The sequence below is a fragment of the Lissotriton helveticus genome, chromosome 6 (genome assembly GCF_964261635.1).
Source record: "Lissotriton helveticus chromosome 6, aLisHel1.1, whole genome shotgun sequence".
In the NCBI taxonomy this organism is placed as follows: Eukaryota; Metazoa; Chordata; class Amphibia; order Caudata; family Salamandridae; genus Lissotriton; species Lissotriton helveticus.
The window spans coordinates 1,436,286,772-1,436,305,452 of NC_136067.1; positions in this window are offsets into that span (position 1 = coordinate 1,436,286,772).

Genomic DNA, 18,681 nt, shown 5'->3' on the forward strand with positions numbered 1-18,681 from the left:
GAGAGGTCACAACTACAACTCCCAACAGGCCCCCATGTCCACAGGGAGGGCGGTGGTGGTGGGTGGGGTGTGTGAGAGGTCACTACTACAACTCCCAACAGGCCCCCATGTCCACAGGGAGGGCGGTGGTGGTGGGTGGGGTGTGTGAGAGGTCACAACTACAACTCCCAACAGGCCCCCATGTCCACAGGGAGGGTGGTGGAGGGTAGGGTGTGTGGGTGTGTGAGAGGTCACAACTACAACTCCCAACAGGCCCCCATGTCCACAGGGAGGGCGGTGGTGGAGGGTAGGGTGTGTGGGGTGTGTGAGAGGTCACAACTACAACTCCCTACAGCCCCCATGTCCACAGGGAGGGTGGTGGAGGGTGGTGGAGGGTGGTGGAGGGTAGGGTGTGTGGGGTGTGTGAGAGGTCACAACTACAACTCCCAACAGGCCCCCATGTCCACAGGGAGGGCGTTGGTGGTGGGTGGGGTGTGTGAGAGGTCACTACTACAACTCGCAACAGGCCCCCATGTCCACAGGGAGGGCGGTGGTGGTGGGTGGGGTGTGTGAGAGGTCACAACTACAACTCCCTACAGGCCCCCATGTCCACAGGGAGGGTGGTGGAGGGTGGTGGAGGGTAGGGTGTGTGGGGTGTGTGAGAGGTCACAACTACAACTCCCAACAGGCCCCCATGTCCACAGGGAGGGCAGTGGTGGTGGGTGGGGTGTGTGAGAGGTCACTACTACAACTCCCAACAGGCCCCCATGTCCACAGGGAGGGCGGTGGTGGTGGGTGGGGTGTGTGAGAGGTCACAACTACAACTCCTTACAGGCCCCCATGTCCACAGGGAGGGTGGTGGAGGGTAGGGTGTGTGGGGTGTGTGAGAGGTCACAACTACAACTCCCAACTGGCCCCCATGTCCACAGGGAGGGCGGTGGTGGAGGGTGGGGTGTGTGGGGTGTGTGAGAGGTCACAACTACAACTCCCAACAGGCCCCCATGTACACAGGGAGGGCGGTGATGGTGGGTGGGGTGTGTGAGAGGTCACTACTACAACTCCCAACAGGCCCCCATGTCCACAGGGAGGGCGGTGGAGGGTAGGGTGGGTGGGGTGTGTGCGACAGGACACTGAAATGTATACAAATTGATATGAACATGTAATGTCCACATTACTGACCTGCACAATCTTGTCCCTCAGGTGATCGTAACCTGACTGGGGAAACCAGCACCCGGCCGCAAGACTCGCCTCACACCCATACCGGACTCTCTGGGGACGATGACACAGGCAGCTCTGGTGCGGAGGATGGTGCGGGCCCAAGCAGACAGCCAGGGCCATCTGGCTCACAGGGAATCCCGGCCCGACAACCGTCGCATGTGTAACTCCAGCGACACCGGCCTCAGTGATCTGCAGAGTCACCACCACCACCACCACCACCAGTACCACCACTCCTGCCTGTGCCACCCTGCCTAACCCAACGCACGACGCAGGTCCATCGGCCTCCCACCCAAGCAGGGTGAGTGGGCCACAAAGGAGAGAGGCGAGGCCACAGCAGGCAATCAGGAGACCCACACTCCGCCGCACAGAGGAAGGACACCCACCCCATCCTGTGGCAGAGTCCCTTGAAGCCCTAGCCAGGTGCCAGGCTTCATACGACCGTGGCCAGGAACAGGCAGATCGTGCCCACCAGGACTCGGTGGACAACACGAACATGTTGCGTGAAATTTCGGGCTACCTTGGCCAGATAGTGGACATCATGGGCCAGCAGACAACAATGTGGAGGGAATGGATAGCCCGGAACAACCCCACCCCCCCTCAACCAATTGTCCTGGCGCCACGGCCAGCAACACCACCGCCACCGCCACTGCCACCACCACCACCACCTGTGCGCCTAGCGACGGATGTGGCCCCTGAACAACCTGCCCCCCCAGCTGACTCTGTTCCACCTCAAAGACAGAGGGGACGTCCGAGGCTGGAAGTGGGTGAGAGCAGTGTGGGGGCACCATCCACACGCTCCAAGAGGGGCCGCCAATGACTCTGACACTGCCTGAGCCAGCCATTCACCCTGCCAAGTATCCTGTCCCACATAGCCAATCATTGGCACAGGTCTGCTGGACTAGCCTGACACCACCCAATGTGGTGTCAGCACGGACATTTCATCGGCCATTACCTTCAACTCCCACTCCCCCACCCCACACTTACTTGTAAATATTCACCTGCACAAATGCACAACCTGTAAATAAATGCCACTTACACACTCAATAATGTGTTGCCTCCATGTTTAATCACATGATTGCCTCAGAAACAGACGTAACCAGGTGCAGGGATCCAAGTCGTACATAATCATGCCGCTGCGGGAGTGACCTAGGGAAATTCAGAGACAGCAAACACACGTCAGGAAACAGATTCACACACATCACAACACACTGCACAGCAACATTACACAAACTACACTCATCACAAAAGCATTGGATGAGAGGACACACATCATGGAGACTTGCATGTCCAAATAAATGAACACACACATATGCAACCATCACATACCAGAACACACAGCTGATGCACCCCACATCCACACAACACCAGCAAACATACATAAGGCATTGTCAACCGGCACAAGAGGTAGTTACTCACATTCAAGGGAAGTAGCGATCAATGAGCTGGCGCCTCTGGTCCACACCTTCCTCCTCACCACTATCCTCATCAGTCGACATGGGTGGGATGGGAGGCCGAGGAACTTCTTCATCTTCAGGGTCCAAGAGCAGTTCAATGTCATTGCGCACGGCCAGGTTGTGGAGCATGCAGCAGGCAATCACGATCCTGCATACTTTGCCTGGTGAGTAAGGCAGGGTCCCTCCGGTCTTATCCAGGCACCGAAACCTAGACTTTAGCAGTCCAAAGGTACGTTCAACCACTCTACGTGTCCTTCCAAGTGCATCATTGTAGCGCATTTCACCCGCAGTTGTAGGATTACCAAATGGGACTCAGGAGCCAGGGCCGGTTTGGGTACGCCGAGTCACCTATGTAGGGGGATGACAGACACAAATATCACAACCAGATTTGCTAGGTGCCCCATGCCACACAGAGATCACAAAAGTCCCCACACCAGACTCACCAACAAGCCACGCTTGACCGGGACGCAGATTTGCCATCAGTTGGGGGACAATGCTGCTCCGCATGATGTGGGCGTCATGTGCGGAGCCTGGAACTCTTGCGCACACATGGGAGATGATGTTGTCGGCCAGGCACACCACCTGCACGTTCAGCGAATGGAAGTGCTTCCGATTCCTAAAAACCTGCTCACGTGCCCGTGGTGGAATGATAGCGATATGTGTGCCATCAATGGAACCCACTACGTGTGGTATCTGGCCCAGTGCATAGAAGTCTGCTTTGACTGCTGGCAACTGTTCTGGCCGTGGGAAATGGATATAGTCATCCTTGTACAGCATCATAGCTTTTAAAACATCCCGAAGTACCATGCTGAACATGGACTGTGACATCCCCCCGGCATGTCCAACTGTGTACTGAAAGGTTCCAGTAGCAAAAAAGTGTAGGGCCGCCATCACCTTTGCTGTGGGTGTAATGGAACCAGGATAAGTCCTTCATGGCTGACGATGAGGAGACAATTGGGCAACAAGCTCCATCAACCGACGTCGATCAAGCCGGAATTTCCTAATCACCTCCTCGTCAACCATATCCTCCAGCACAGTGTATGGCCGATGCACATTTGGAGCCCTCCTGTGTGGGAGAGAGATGTAACTTGAGTCAACTCGCAAACGACGCATACGTGTGCAACTACATCACATGTAAGCCAACATTAGCGAGAAGAAAAATGTTTAGGAGAATGGTCATATGTGTGACATCTCTGATAGTTACAGCAATACGGAGTGGCCCTTTAACAATGTGCAGCCACTTGCAACAGGAAGTGTGTCAACACGTACAGCGCAACTTAGTCACATGTCAACATTACTGACAATACGTGTGTCATGACCCTAATGTGTAGAAGCCACATCACAGACACACATGCAAGTGCATGCACACAAACGATAATGATACACACACACCATGTCATCATGCACCAATGCCAACACCAACAATGGTGAGCATACAGTCATTACATGCATGGTGACACAACAGCCAACACACATACACTGAATGCATGTGTACCCCCACCATTGTAGTCACCTCGCCTGAACCACACACTGACAACAGATTCAGAATGTGGCCATACAGCCGTGATGTCATGTGTAGATGTGAAGATGTAATAACGTCTGTAGGGTCACACCCGACGTCAACACGTTGACATGCACATCTGTTGCACATTGTGTGCCCACCGATGGGCATAGTATGGACACACATGGAATAGTGCATGACATATGAGGTTTCCCTATCACGCTCACAACCCTCATGACGCAACTGCAGACAACACATCACGGTGCAGCGTCTGACAATATAAAATCCTTGGCGACGCCATGGCGGTGCCCTGCTTCCGCTATCTTCCAATGGCCATACGCGGCCAGCGTTCCCTCTTCCCATTGGCTGCATGTGCACGGACCGTCACGGTCACACATCGGCAACCGCACGTGCAAGCTTCCGGCACGGATGCTTCAGTTGCAACAATGTTCTATCACTGGCGCCACCATGGCGGTGCACGTACTCTACGGGGGAGGTGCAGGCCTACACACCCTTTAGATGTAGTCAATGGACATGGCAGTTCATGTCCCCTCTTACAGTCACATTGCATCATCCACCGTCCACCGGCCGGACCAGCCCGGCCTAGGACCGGCGTGCCGGCCATGTCAGCCACCGCCGTGCCAGGCCCGGCCTAGGACCGGCGTGCCGGCCATGTCAGCCACCGCCGTGCCAGGCCCGGCCTAGGACCGGCGTGCCGGCCATGTCAGCCACCTCCGTGCCAGGCTGGCACGGCGGTGGCTGACAAGGCCGGCACGCCGGTCCTAGGCCGGGCCTGGCACGGCGGTGGCTGACTTGGCCGGCACGCCGGTCCTAGGCCGGGCTGGTCCGCCGGTGGACGGTGGATGATGCAATGTGACTGTAAGAGGGGACATGAACTGCCATGTCCATTGACTACATCTAAAGGGTGTGTAGGCCTGCACCTCCCCCGCAGAGTACGTGCACCGCCATGGTGGCGCCAGTGATAGAACATTGTTGCAACTGAAGCATCCGTGTCAAAAGCTTGCACGTGCGGTTGCCGATGTGTGACCGTGACGGTCCGTGCACATGCAGCCAATGGGAAGAGGGAACGCTGGCCGCGTATGGCCAATCAAAAGTAGCGGAAGCAGTGCACCGCAACACCAGGGCCAGTTATTGGCCCTTTTACGAACACGCTTCCAGGGCTGACCAATTGCTGGCGACGTATGCCACTGACACGTGCTGAGGGCCCTATATATGTGTGATGTCAAAAAGCACACATCCTACCCTGGGAACCAGTGCTGCCTGTTCACCTCGACCTGCTGCTGCTGAGCTGACCACCGACTGCTGCCTGTGACCATCACCTCGACCTGCTGCTGCTGAGCTGACCACCGACTGCTGCCTGTGACCATCACCTCGACCTGCTGCTGCTGAGCTGTCCACCGACTGCTGCCTGTGACCATCACCTCGACCTGCTGCTGCTGAGCTGACCACCGACTGCTGCCTGTGACCATCACCTCGACCTGCTGCTGCTGAGCTGTCCACCGACTGCTGCCTGTGACCATCACCTCGACCTGCTGAGCTGACCACCGACTGCTGCTCCAGTGCCATACTCCGCGATCTTGCCATGTCGAGAGTAAAAGAGATCCGGTCTCGTCCCTTCACCACCGCAGAACTTGATGTCCTCGTGGACGGTGTGCTCCGCAACTTTGGACGGCTCTACGGCGCACCCGGACAGGTGGTAAGTGCAGTGTGGGACATGTTGGTGTGCATGAGGTGGCCAATGACTCCTGGCTTCTGCAATCTTAGCTGTGTACTGTGGCCTCGACATATTTTTCGGATTGTGCATGGCGGATGACACATACGTGTTGCCCCTATCTGTGTGACAGGCCAACTGTCCACTGACTTGCACCCTTTTGTCTCCCATCATGGTAGCACCTTCGCAAGGACGTGTGGAGGAGCATTGCACGTGATGTACGGGCATAGGGGGTGTGCAACAGACAACATACACACTGCCACAAACGCTGGGACGACATTTCCAGGCTGAGCAAGAATGTAGCGGAAGTGACACTGGGGATGATTCCAAGGACGCCACGTCTGGCCCGACGCTCCATGACCCCTCTCATGCACCGTATCATTGCTGTGACGCATCCTGACCTGTCCGAACGGCTGAGTGTGGATCAACAGCAAACTAGCGGTGAGCATACTGTCTGTGTAGGATACTTGGGAGTGCAATGCATGTATTGGTGCCCAGACACAGTATTGAGTTCCGTGGTGCGTATGTATCTCTGCGATGCCATGTTGGTGCCATTGGGTGTGTGTAATTTGACATCCAGGTCCGGCTTGTTGACACGCCACTTGCTTAGTAGTTGAGTGTTTAAGCACATGCCGTAGTGGTCCGTGGACCCATGGCAACACATGTGTGCAGATGTACGTGCTCCTGCCCTGTCCGCATGCTGGACATGTGTCACTCCCACCAATGCTTATGTAATGTGAGGATGACTGGTAGAGGTGGGCCGTGTGCAGGATGGGGGCTAGAAGAACTTTGTCAGCTATGGAATTAGGGATTCCTTGGCCTTCTGTACGTGAGTGTGCCCATGACTTACACCTCTTTTCTGTGCATTTCAGCTTTGCCAGAGGGCACTCAGCCACAGACGGCGGAGATGAGTGGAGGCAATGTATCCGGATCAGACTTTGCGCACACGCAGATTGACACAGAGGAGGGCAGCGCCGGAGAGGGGGACAGGACCGTCCTTGAGGACTCGCATGTGGAGACACCATCGTCCTCATCTTCGGAAAATCTTGGTGAGCCAGCACTGTTGTCACAGACTGGGAGTGGGCAATCAACACCTTCTGTTGGGACACAGCCCACAGGGCCCACACTTCTGCCAACTGCACCATGTACTGTTCGTGCACGCAGGAATAGGGGGAGCAGAGTGGCGTTCGGTGCAGGCACCGCTGCCCCTGCCACGGTGAGCCAAAATGCACTGTGTGCTGAGGCTGTTGATCTGCTGCGACAGCTGTGTGTGGGGCAGACCAATATGACAAATGCTTTCCAAGACCATGATAGGAAGTTGGGGCAGGTGGTGGCATTCATGGAAGGGATGCATGGCGATTTTGCTGGTCTACACAGGACAGTTCAGTCATTGGCAAGCAGTGTGTCGTCTGCCATAGTACAGTCGCATGGACAGGGTGCTACTTCTGTTTCCCCATCTACACCACTGGATGTCTCAGGGGGTAGTGAATATTCTGACCAGGACTCTAATACAGGTTATTGCACTAGAAGCAGCGTCAGACAGCACGTCAGGGCACGGAGGGCACAGACACCATCCCCTAGGTCAGCAAAATCTGTTCACAAAGACTACGTCAGATACACTGGAGTACACACACAGGATCCACAAGTGGTGTTGGGGGACATGCCTTCACATGCTACACAGGCATTCAACACAAAAGGTACTCCCAAGGCAAGGGATACTCCCAAGTCCATGGACAGTCCCATGGACAAGGACAGTCAAAAGACAAAGGCACCTCAAAAGAGCAGGGAGAGTCCCAAGGGCAGGCCCACAACAGAGGAAAGGGCAACTCCCAAGGACATGGACAGTCAAAAGACAAAGGCACCTCCTAAGAGCAGGGAGAGTCCCAAGGGCAGGCCCACAACAGAGGAAATGGCCACTTCCAAGGACAAGGACAGTCAAAAGACAAAGGCACCTCAAAAGAGCAGGGAGAGTCCCAAGGGCAGGCCCACAACAGAGGAAAGGTCCACTCCCAAGGACATGGACAGTCAAAAGACAAAGGCACCTCCTAAGAGCAGGGAGAGTCCCAAGGGCAGGCCCACAACAGAGGAAGGGGCCACTCCCAAGGACAGGGACAGGGACAGTCAAAAGACAAAGGCACCTCAAAAGAGCAGGGAGAGTCCCAAGGGCAGGCCCACAACAGAGGGAAGGGCCACTCCCAAGGACATGGACAGTCAAAAGACAAAGGCACCTCCTAAGAGCAGGGAGAGTCCCAAGGGCAGGCCCACAACAGAGGAAAGGGCCACTCCCAAGGACAAGGACAGTCAAAAGACAAAGGCACCTCAAAAGAGCAGGGAGAGTCCCAAGGGCAGGCCCACAACAGAGGAAGGGGCCACTCCCAAGGACAAGGACAGTCAAAAGACAAAGGCACCTCCTAAAAGCAGGAAGTGTCCCAAGGGCAGGCACACAACAGAGCAAGGGCCATCTCCCAAGGGCAGGGACACACACAGTGAGCAGGTGTCTTCTGGAGACAGGTACACCACAGACGACAAGTCTGCTGGCAGGAACAGGGCACCGTCCAGGGCACAGGCAAAGTCCAAAGACAACACTCCACCTACGGATAAGGCACATCCTAGGGACAAGGATTCTCCCATGGACAATGGCGCAGTCAAGGACAGGCATACGCCACCCCTGGCTGCACTGCGGCTGATGTTTTCGAATGAACGGCAAACAGATGTCTCCGTGGCGGAGCCCCCCCATACCTCCACTCCCATCCAGGCCAGTCAGAAGCAGAGGAGGGAGTCCCCTGTTGTTGCATCCCCAAATACACATGATTCTGAGTCCAGGCGGCAGGCACACAGCAAACGACAAGCAGGCTCCAGCACGTCCCCAGAAAGCCGATCCCTGGCAGCAGATGCTCCACCTATGGTGGGTGATATTTGTTTTGAGTCACCACCACTTGCCAGTCCTGCCCTGTCCAGGGTGCACTCACATATCCCTACGAAACGCAGACACACACCATTGACACCTGCCCACCCCGATGTCGCTCAAGTACAGCTATCCCCAGTTCCCAGTGCCACCCTGCCTCCTGGCCCATACAGCCCTGTGGCTCATCATTTAAGTGGTCCCAGTGGCGCAGGTGCAGTTGACTCTCATGTATCAGATAGTGGCACTGTGTCTGTTGTTTGCTGTCATGCATCATGTAGTAGCACAGTCTCAGTTGTGCCCTCTCCTGTTTCAGGTGCTGGCAGTGTATCTGGGTCTATGGCTCATGTGTCAGTGAGTAGATCTGTGGCTGTGTCTCACACTCCTGTTTCTGGTGCTGGTAGTGTGTCTGGGTCTGTGGCCCATGTGTGTGTCACTCGGGCAGTGGCTGTGTCTCACATTCCTGTTTCTGGTGCTGGCAGTGTGTCTGGGTCTGTGGCCCATGTGTGTTTCACTCGGGCTGTGGCTGTGTCTCACACTCCTGTTTCTGGTGCTGGCAGTGTGTCTGGGTCTGTGGCCCATGTGTGTGTCACTCGGGCTGTGGCTGTGTCTCACACTCCTGTTTCTGGTGCTGGCAGTGTGTCTGAGGCAGGTAGTTCACGCAGTCCACCTGATTCAGTGATGTGAGGTGGTGTTCACTTCACTCACATGTTATTTCACATGGTGTGTGCATTGTCCATTGAGAACACCTTTGCCTTGTTGTGGTACTTGGGACGGGTTGGTTGGAACACGTACTTGTGCTGCCTCTGATGTACCTGCTCTGTTGTCCGCAATGCCCTGTTGATGCTGTGATACTGCATTCCTCCCTCTCACGTGCTGCCTCTGATGTACCTGCTCTGTTGGGCACAATGCTCTGTTGATGCTGTAATACTGCATTCTGCCCTCTGATGTGCTGCCTCTGATGTACCTGCTCTGTTGTCCACAATGCCCTGTTGATGCTGTGATACTGCATTCTGCCCTCTCACGTGCTGCCTCTGATGTACCTGCTCTGTTGGGCACAATGCTCTGTTGATGCTATAATACTGCATTCTGCCCTCTGATGTGCTGCCTCTGATGTACCTGCTCTGTTGTCCACAATGCCCTGTTGATGCTGTGATACTGCATTCTGCCCTCTCACGTGCTGCCTCTGATGTACCTGCTCTGTTGGGCACAATGCCCTGTTGATGCTGTGATACTGCATTCTGCCCTCTGATGTGCTGCCTCTGATGTACCTGCTCTGTTGTCCACAATGCCCTGTTGATGCTGTGATACTGCATTCTGCCCTCTCACGTGCTGCCTCTGATGTACCTGCTCTGTTGGGCACATTGCCCTGTTGATGCTGTGATACTGCATTCTGCCCTCTGATGTGCTGCCTCTGATGTACCTGCTCTGTTGTCCACAATGCCCTGTTGTTGCTGTGATACTGCATTCTGCCCTCTCACGTGCTGCCTCTGATGTACCTGCTCTGTTGTCCACAATGCCCTGTTGATGCTGTGATACTGCATTCTGCCCTCTCACGTGCTGCCTCTGATGTACCTGCTCTGTTGGGCACAATGCCCTGTTGATGCTGTGATACTGCATTCTGCCCTCTGATGTGCTGCCTCTGATGTAACTGCTCTGTTGTCCACAATGCCCTGTTTATGCTGTGATACTGCATTCTGCCCTCTCACGTGCTGCCTCTGATGTACCTGCTCTGTTGTCCACAATGCCCTGTTGATGCTGTGATACTGCATTCTGCCCTCTCACGTGCTGCCTCTGATGTACCTGCTCTGTTGGGCACAATGCCCTGTTGATGCTGTGATACTGCATTCTGCCCTCTGATGTGCTGCCTCTGATGTACCTGCTCTGTTGTCCACAATGCCCTGTTGATGCTGTGATACTGCATTCTGCCCTCTCACGTGCTGCCTCTGATGTACCTGCTCTGTTGTCCACAATGCCCCGTTGATGCTGTGATACTGCATTCTGCCCTCTCATGTGCTGCCTCTGATGGACATGTTCAGTGCTATGGACTGTTGATGCACTTAGCCCCTCTCACGTGCTGCCTCTGATGGACATGTTCAGTGCTATGGACTGTTGATGCACTTAGCCCCTCTCACGTGCTGCCTCTAATGGACATGTTCAGTGCTATGGACTGTTGATGCACTTAGCCCCTCTCACGTGCTGCCTCCAATGGACATGTTCAGTGCTATGGACTGTTGATGCACTTAGCCCCTCTCACGTGCTGCCTCTGATTGACATGTTCAGTGCTATGGACTGTTGATGCACTTAGCCCCTCTCACGTGCTGCCTCTGATGGACATGTTCAGTGCTATGGACTGTTGATGCACTTAGCCCCTCTCATGTGCTGCTTCTGATGGACATGTTCAGTGCTATGGACTGTTGATGCACTTAGCCCCTCTCACGTGCTGCTTCTGATGGACATGTTCAGTGCTATGGACTGTTGATGCACTTAGCCCCTCTGATGTGCTGCCTCTGATGTACCTGCTCTGTTGTCCACAATGCCCTGTTGATGCTGTGATACTGCATTCCTCCCTCTCACGTGCTGCCTCTGATGTACCTGCTCTGTTGGGCACAATGCCCTGTTGATGCTGTGATACTGCATTCTGCCCTCTCACGTGCTGCCTCTGATGTACCTGCTCTGTTGGGCACAATGCCCTGTTGATGCTGTGATACTGCATTCTGCCCTCTGATGTGCTGCCTCTGATGTACCTGCTCTGTTGTCCACAATGCCCTGTTGATGCTGTGATACTGCATTCTGCCCTCTCACGTGCTGCCTCTGATGTACCTGCTCTGTTGGGCACAATGCCCTGTTGATGCTCTGATACTGTATTCTGCCCTCTCACGTGCTGCCTCTGATGTACCTGCTCTGTTGTCCACAATGCCCTGTTGATGCTGTGATACTGCATTCCTCCCTCTCACGTGCTGCCTCTGATGTCCCTGCTCTGTTGTCCACAATGCCCTGTTGATGCTGTGATACTGCATTCTGCCCTCTGATGTGCTGCCTCTGATGTACCTGCTCTGTTGGGCAAAATACCCTGTTGATGCTGTGATACTGCATTCTGCCCTCTGATGTGCTGCCTCTGATGTACCTGCTCTGTTGGGCACAATGCCCTGTTGATGCTGTGATACTGCATTCTGCCCTCTCACGTGCTGCCTCTGATGTACCTGCTCTGTTGTCCACAATGCCCTGTTGATGCTGTGATACTGCATTCCTCCCTCTCACGTGCTGCCTCTGATGTTCATGCTCTGGTGCCCACTTTGCCCATGCTCACGCATACACTGTGATTATACCCCTATTATGTGTAATAAAGGTAGTCAATCATGTCTCGTGGTTTGTCGTTGTCATTCCTGCTTGCGTACTACAAATGTGTATTTCTATTTGCTTCTAATCAGTGGTTTCGGTAACATGACACTCCCCCTCCCTACGTCACGACCCTTGCAGGTATTCCCCTCCAGACAGCCAATGGTTTGTGCCTTACCTGCGTCGGCGTCGATGGTGGGCCAAGACTAGGACGTGGTGAATCGCGAAGAGCATCGGGAAAGCGTGTAGCGCTGGGTCCATGGTGGCGAACAGCTTGTGGTGGGTATCTCTGCTATGTATCTTGTCTTCGCTGTGGGTAATCCGCCGTGTTCAGACAGGTTGTTTTTCCGCAGCGGTTTTATGTGTATTTTCCGCCATCTTGATTTGGGGGGCGGTCTTAGACGTCAGTACGTACGGCGGAGTCTCAGGATTCGTTCCGTCTGCCGCGTGGTCGGGTGTAGTTGGGCGGCAGTGTGTGATTTTCCGTCGCGGACGGAATTTTTACACTATTTCCTATCCTGATATGGCGGACGGAGTGTCCGCGGCTGGCGGACACGGAAAAGGCATTTTCCGCTTACTCCAGGGCTGCGGTCGCTCTTCCGTCCGCCATCCTAATGAGCCCCTCTATCTTTTGATGGTAAATTAGTGTTGGATATGAATTATTACTTTTTCAATACAATAAGTGTGTTTAAAGTCATTTCTGTGCCTGAAATTGGTCCAAATTGAAGCTTTTGAGTAAGGAAAACTCTGCATTAATGCCAATTTTGGTCACTGTGAGGGTTTAAAAAGTGGTTAGTCAACATGAGGCACGATCCAATTGATATTTTGAATCATTTTTGGTACAGTCCAAAAAATCAATTTTCTGATGAAAAACAATGACCCCGGACCTGTCGAACGTTCCCAAAATGGTCAATATTGATGAAATTTTTACAGTTCAATCTTTTAAATGTAAATGACTGTTTGATGTGAATTATTACATTTTCAACTAAAATAAAAGTGTTTAAAATATTTTCTGTGCCTGAAATTGGTCAAAATTGAATCTTCTGAGTAAGGAAAACTCTGCATTAATGCCAATTTTGGTCACTGTGAGGGTTTAAAAAGTGGTTAGTCAACATGAGGCACGATCAAATTGACATTTTGAATAATTTTTGGTACAGTCCAAAAAATCAATTTTCAGATGAAAAACGATGACCCGGACCTAACGAACGTTCCCAAAATGGACAATATTGATGAAATTTTAACATTTAATCTTTTGACTGTAAATGACTATTGTATGTGAATTATTACTTTTTCAACTAAAATAAGTGTGTTTAAAATCATTTCTGTGCCTGACATTGAAAAACAATGACCCCGGTCCTGTGGAACGTTCCCAAAATGGTCAATAGTTTTGAAATTGTAACATTTAATCTTTTGAATGTAAATGACTGTATGATGTGAATTATTACTTTTTCAACTAAAATAAGTGTCTTTAAAATCATTTCTGTGCCTGAAATTGTTGAAATTCGTAGCTTCTGAGTAAGCAAAACTCTGTATAAATGTCAATTTTGGTCACTGTGAGGGTTTAAAAAGTGGTTAGTCAACATGAGACACGATCCAGTTGACATTTTGAATAATTTTTATTTCTGTCCAAAAAATAAATTTTCTGATGAAAACGATGACCCGGACCTGTCGAACATTCCCAAATTTGTCAGTATTGCTAATTTTTTAACATTTAATATTTTGACTGTAAATTGACTGTTGTATGTAAATTATTACTTTTTCAACTAAAATAAGTGTGTTTAAAGTCATTTCTGTGCCTGAAATTGGGCAAAAGTGAAGCATCTGAGTAAGCAAAACTCTGTATAAATGTCAATGTTGGTCACTGTGAGGGTTTAAAGAGTGGTTATTCAACATGAGGCACGATCCAATTCACATTTCGATTCATTTTTGGTACAGTTCTCTTAATTAATGTTCTGATGAAAAACGATGACCCCGGACCTGTCGACCGCTACCAAAATGGTCAATATTGATGACATTTTAACATTTAATCTTTTGACGGTAAATGACTGTTGGATGTGAATTATTACTTTTTCAACTAAAATAAGTGTGTTTAAAATCTTTTCTGTGCCTGAAATTGGTCAAAATTGAACCTTCTGAGTAAGCAAAACTCTGCATTAATGGCAATTTTGGTCACTGTGAGGGTTTAAAAAGTGGTTAGTCAACATGAGGCACTATCAAAATTGACATTTTGAATAATTTTTGGTACAGTCCAAAAAAATTAATTTTCAGATGAAAAACGATGACCCGGACCTGACGAACGTTCCCAAAATGGTCAATATTGATGAAATTTTAACATTTAATCTTTTGACTGTTAATGACTGTTCGATGTTAATTATTACTTTTTCAACTAAAATAAGTGTTTTTAAAGTCATTTCTGTGCCTGAAATTGGTCAAAACAGAAGCTTCTGAGTAAGCACAACTCTGTAAAAATGGTACTTTTCGTCACTGTGAGGATTTCAAAAGTGGTTATTCAACACGATCTAGTTGACATTTTGAATCATTTTTGGTACCGTCCTCTAAATTAATTTTCTGATGAAAAACGATGACCCGGACCTGTCGACCGTTTCCAAAATGGTCAATATTGATGAAATTTTAACATTTAATCTTTTGACTGTAAATGACTGTTGGATGTGAATTATTACTTTTTCAACTAAAATAAGTGCGTTTAAAGTCATTTCTGTGCCTGAAATTGGTCCAAATTGAAGCTTCTGTGTAAGCAAAACTCTGTAAAAATGGCAAATTTGGTCACTGTGAGGGTTTAAAAAGTGGTTATTCAACATGAGGCACGATCCAATTCACATTTCGAATCATTTTTGGTACAGTACTCTAAATTTATTTTCTGAAGAAAAACGATGACCCCGGACCTGTCGACCGCTACCAAAATGGTCAATATTGATGACATTTTAACATTTAATCTTTTGACGGTAAATGACTGTTGGATGTGAATTATTGAATTCACAACTAAAATAAGTGTGTTTAAAATCTTCTCTGTGACTGAAATTGGTCATAATTGAACCTTCTGAGTAAGCAAAACTCTGCATCAAATTGACATTTTGAATAATTTTTGGTACAGTCCAAAAAAATCAATTTTCAAATGAAAAACGATGACCCGGACCTGACGAACGTTCCCAAAATGGTCAATATTGATGAAATTGTAACATTTAATCTTTTGACTGTAAATGACTGTTGGATGTTAAATATTACTTTTTCAACTAAAATAAGTGTTATTAAAGTCATTTCTGTTCCTGAAATTCGTCAAAACAGAAGCTTCTGAGTAAGCACAACTCTGTAAAAATGGCACTTTTGGTCACTGTGAGGATTTAAAAAGTGGTTATTCAACACGAGGCACGATCTAATTGACATTTTGAATCATTTTTTGTACAGTCCTCTTAATTAATTTTCTGATGAAAAACGATGACCCCGGACCTGTCGACCGTACCCAAAATGGTCAATATTGATGACATTTTAACACTTAATCTTTTGAATGTAAATGACTGTTTGATGTGAATTATTACTTTTTCAACTAAAATAAGTGTGTTTAAAATCTTTTCTGTGCCTGAAATTGGTCAAAACAGAAGCTTCTGAGTAAGCACAACTCTGTAAAAATGGCACTTTTACTCACTGTGAGGATTTAAAAAGTGGTTATTCAACACGAGGCACGATCTAGTTGACATTTTTAATCATTTTTGGTACAGTCCTCTAAATTAATTTTCTGATGAAAACGATGACCCGGACCTGTCGAACATTCCCAAATTTGACAGTATTGCTAATTTTTTAACATTTAATATTTTGACTGTAAATTGACTGTTGTATGTAAATTATTACTTTTTCAACTAAAATAAGTGTGTTTAAAATCTTTTCTGTGCCTGAAATTGGTCAAAATTGAACATTCTGAGTAAGCAAAACTCTGCATTAATGGCAATTTTGGTCACTGTGAGGGTTTAAAAAGTGGTTAGTCAACATGAGGCACAATCAAATTGACATTTTGAATAATTTTTGGTACAGTCCAAAAAAATCAATTTTCAGATGAAAAACGATGACCCGGACCTGACGAACGTTCCCAAAATGGTCAATATTGATGAAATTGTAACATTTAATCTTTTGAATGTAAATGACTGTTTGATGTGAATTATAACTTTTTCAACTAAAATAAGTGTGTTTAAAATCTTTTCTGTGCCTGAATTCGGTCAAAATTGAACCTTCTGAGTAAGCAAAACTCTGCATTAATGGCAATTTCGGTCACTGTGAGGGTTTAAAAAGTGGTTAGTCAACATGAGGCACGATCAAATTGACATTTTGAATCATTTTTGGTACAGTCCAAAAAAATCAATTTTCAGATGAAAAACGATGACCGTTCCCAAAATGGTCAATATTGATGAAATTGTAACATTTAATCTTTTGACTGTAAATTACTGTTGGATGTTAATGATTACTTTTTCAACTAAAATAAGTGTTATTAAAGTCATTTCTGTGCCTGAAATTCGTCAAAACAGAAGCTTCTGAGTAAGCACAACTCTGTAAAAATGGCACTTTTGGTCACTGTGAGGATTTAAAAAGTGGTTATTCAACACGAGGCACGATCTAATTGACATTTTGAATCATTTTTGGTACAGTCCTCTAAATTAATTTTCTGATGAAAAACGATGACCCCGGACTGTCGACCGTTCCCAAAATGGTCAATATTGATGAAATTTTAACACTTAATCTTTTGAATGTAAATGACTGTTTGATGTGAATTATTACTTTTTCAACTAAAATAAGTGTGTTTAAAATCTTTTCTGTGCCTGAAATCGGTCAATATTGAACCTTATGAGTAAGCAAAACTCTGCATTAATGGCAATTTCGGTCACTGTGAGGGTTTAAAAAGTGGTTAGTCAACATGAGGCACGATCAAATTGACATTTTGAATCATTTTTGGTACAGTCCAAAAAAATCAATTTTCAGATGAAAAACGATGACCCGGACCTGACGAACGTTCCCAAAATGGTCAATATTGATGAAATTGTAACATTTAATCTTTTGACTGTAAATGACTGTTGGATGTTAATGATTACTTTTTCAACTAAAATAAGTGTTATTAAAGTCATTTCTGTGCCTGAAATTCGTCAAAACAGAAGCTTCTGAGTAAGCACAACTCTGTAAAAATGGCACTTTTGGTCACTGTGAGGATTTAAAAAGTGGTTATTCAACACGAGGCACTATCTAATTGACATTTTGAATCATTTTTGGTACAGTCCTCTAAATTAATTTTCTGATGAAAAACGATGACCCCGGACCTGTCGACCGTTCCCAAAATGGTCAATATTGATGAAATTTTAACACTTAATCTTTTGAATGTAAATGACTGTTTGATGTGAATTATTACTTTTTCAACTAAAATAAGTGTGTTTAAAATCTTTTCTGTGCCTGAAATCGGTCAAAATTGAACCTTCTGAGTAAGCAAAACTCTGCATTAATGGCAATTTCGGTCACTGTGAGGGTTTAAAAAGTGGTTGGTCAACATGAGGCACGATCAAATTGACATTTTGAATCATTTTTGGTACAGTCCTCTCAATTAATTTTCTGATGAAAAACGATGACCCCGTACCTGTCGACCGTTCCCAAAATGGTCAATATTGATGATATTTTAACATTTAATCTTTTGACCGTAAATGACTGTTGGATGTGAATTATTCCTTTTTCAACTAAAATAAGTAAGCATGGGCGGATTTTGCGGATTCGCGATCCGCGAATTTGCGGATTTGCGTATTCGCGGATTGCGAAAATACGCGAAATCCGCGAATCCTCGCGGATTAGCGGATTTTTTGGGGGTGTGTGTGTTCGCACGGGTTTCTGCAAGTTCGCGAGGGTTTTGTACTATTTCGCAAATTGCGAACTTACTTGTCGGGTCGCCAGTTTAGCGAACTTGTTGTTTGTACGTGCCCAGTCTGTTTGCTAAGCTTTCTTCATCACTGCCACTCTCTGTCACCACTGGCACTCTCTTTGGTCACCCATGCCACCCTCTGGCTCACCCATGTCACCCTCTGTGTCATCACATCACCCTCTAGTTCACCAGTGTACATTATTGGGGCAAAGCAAAGCACTGCCATCCTCTGTCAACACTGGCACTCTGGTTCACCCATGCCACCCTCTGGCTGGCACACCCATGCCACCCTCAGTGTCATCACAACACCCTCTGATTGACCACTGAGTGAACAAACACCTGCTAAGTGCCTTAAGTTTTGCAAACAACAACACCTGCCCTGCCCCAACTGACATTAATGAAGGCTGGCACCTGCTTGTCTGCTCCCTTTCCTTTTTGTTGCAAATGCAAAGTAAATAATTTTTTTTAACAGGATGCAATGGCATACTTGTAACTATTCTGTGACTGATAGAGCAGGGTCACACAATAGTTGCAAGTAGGCAACCGGATTCTGGAGGGCCCCTTCAGGAAGCACTACAGGTAAATGGTTACAAATGAATAGCTCGAACTTTTGCACCTGCTCGTTCGTTTTGCTTTTGCAAAACTCGTTTTTCG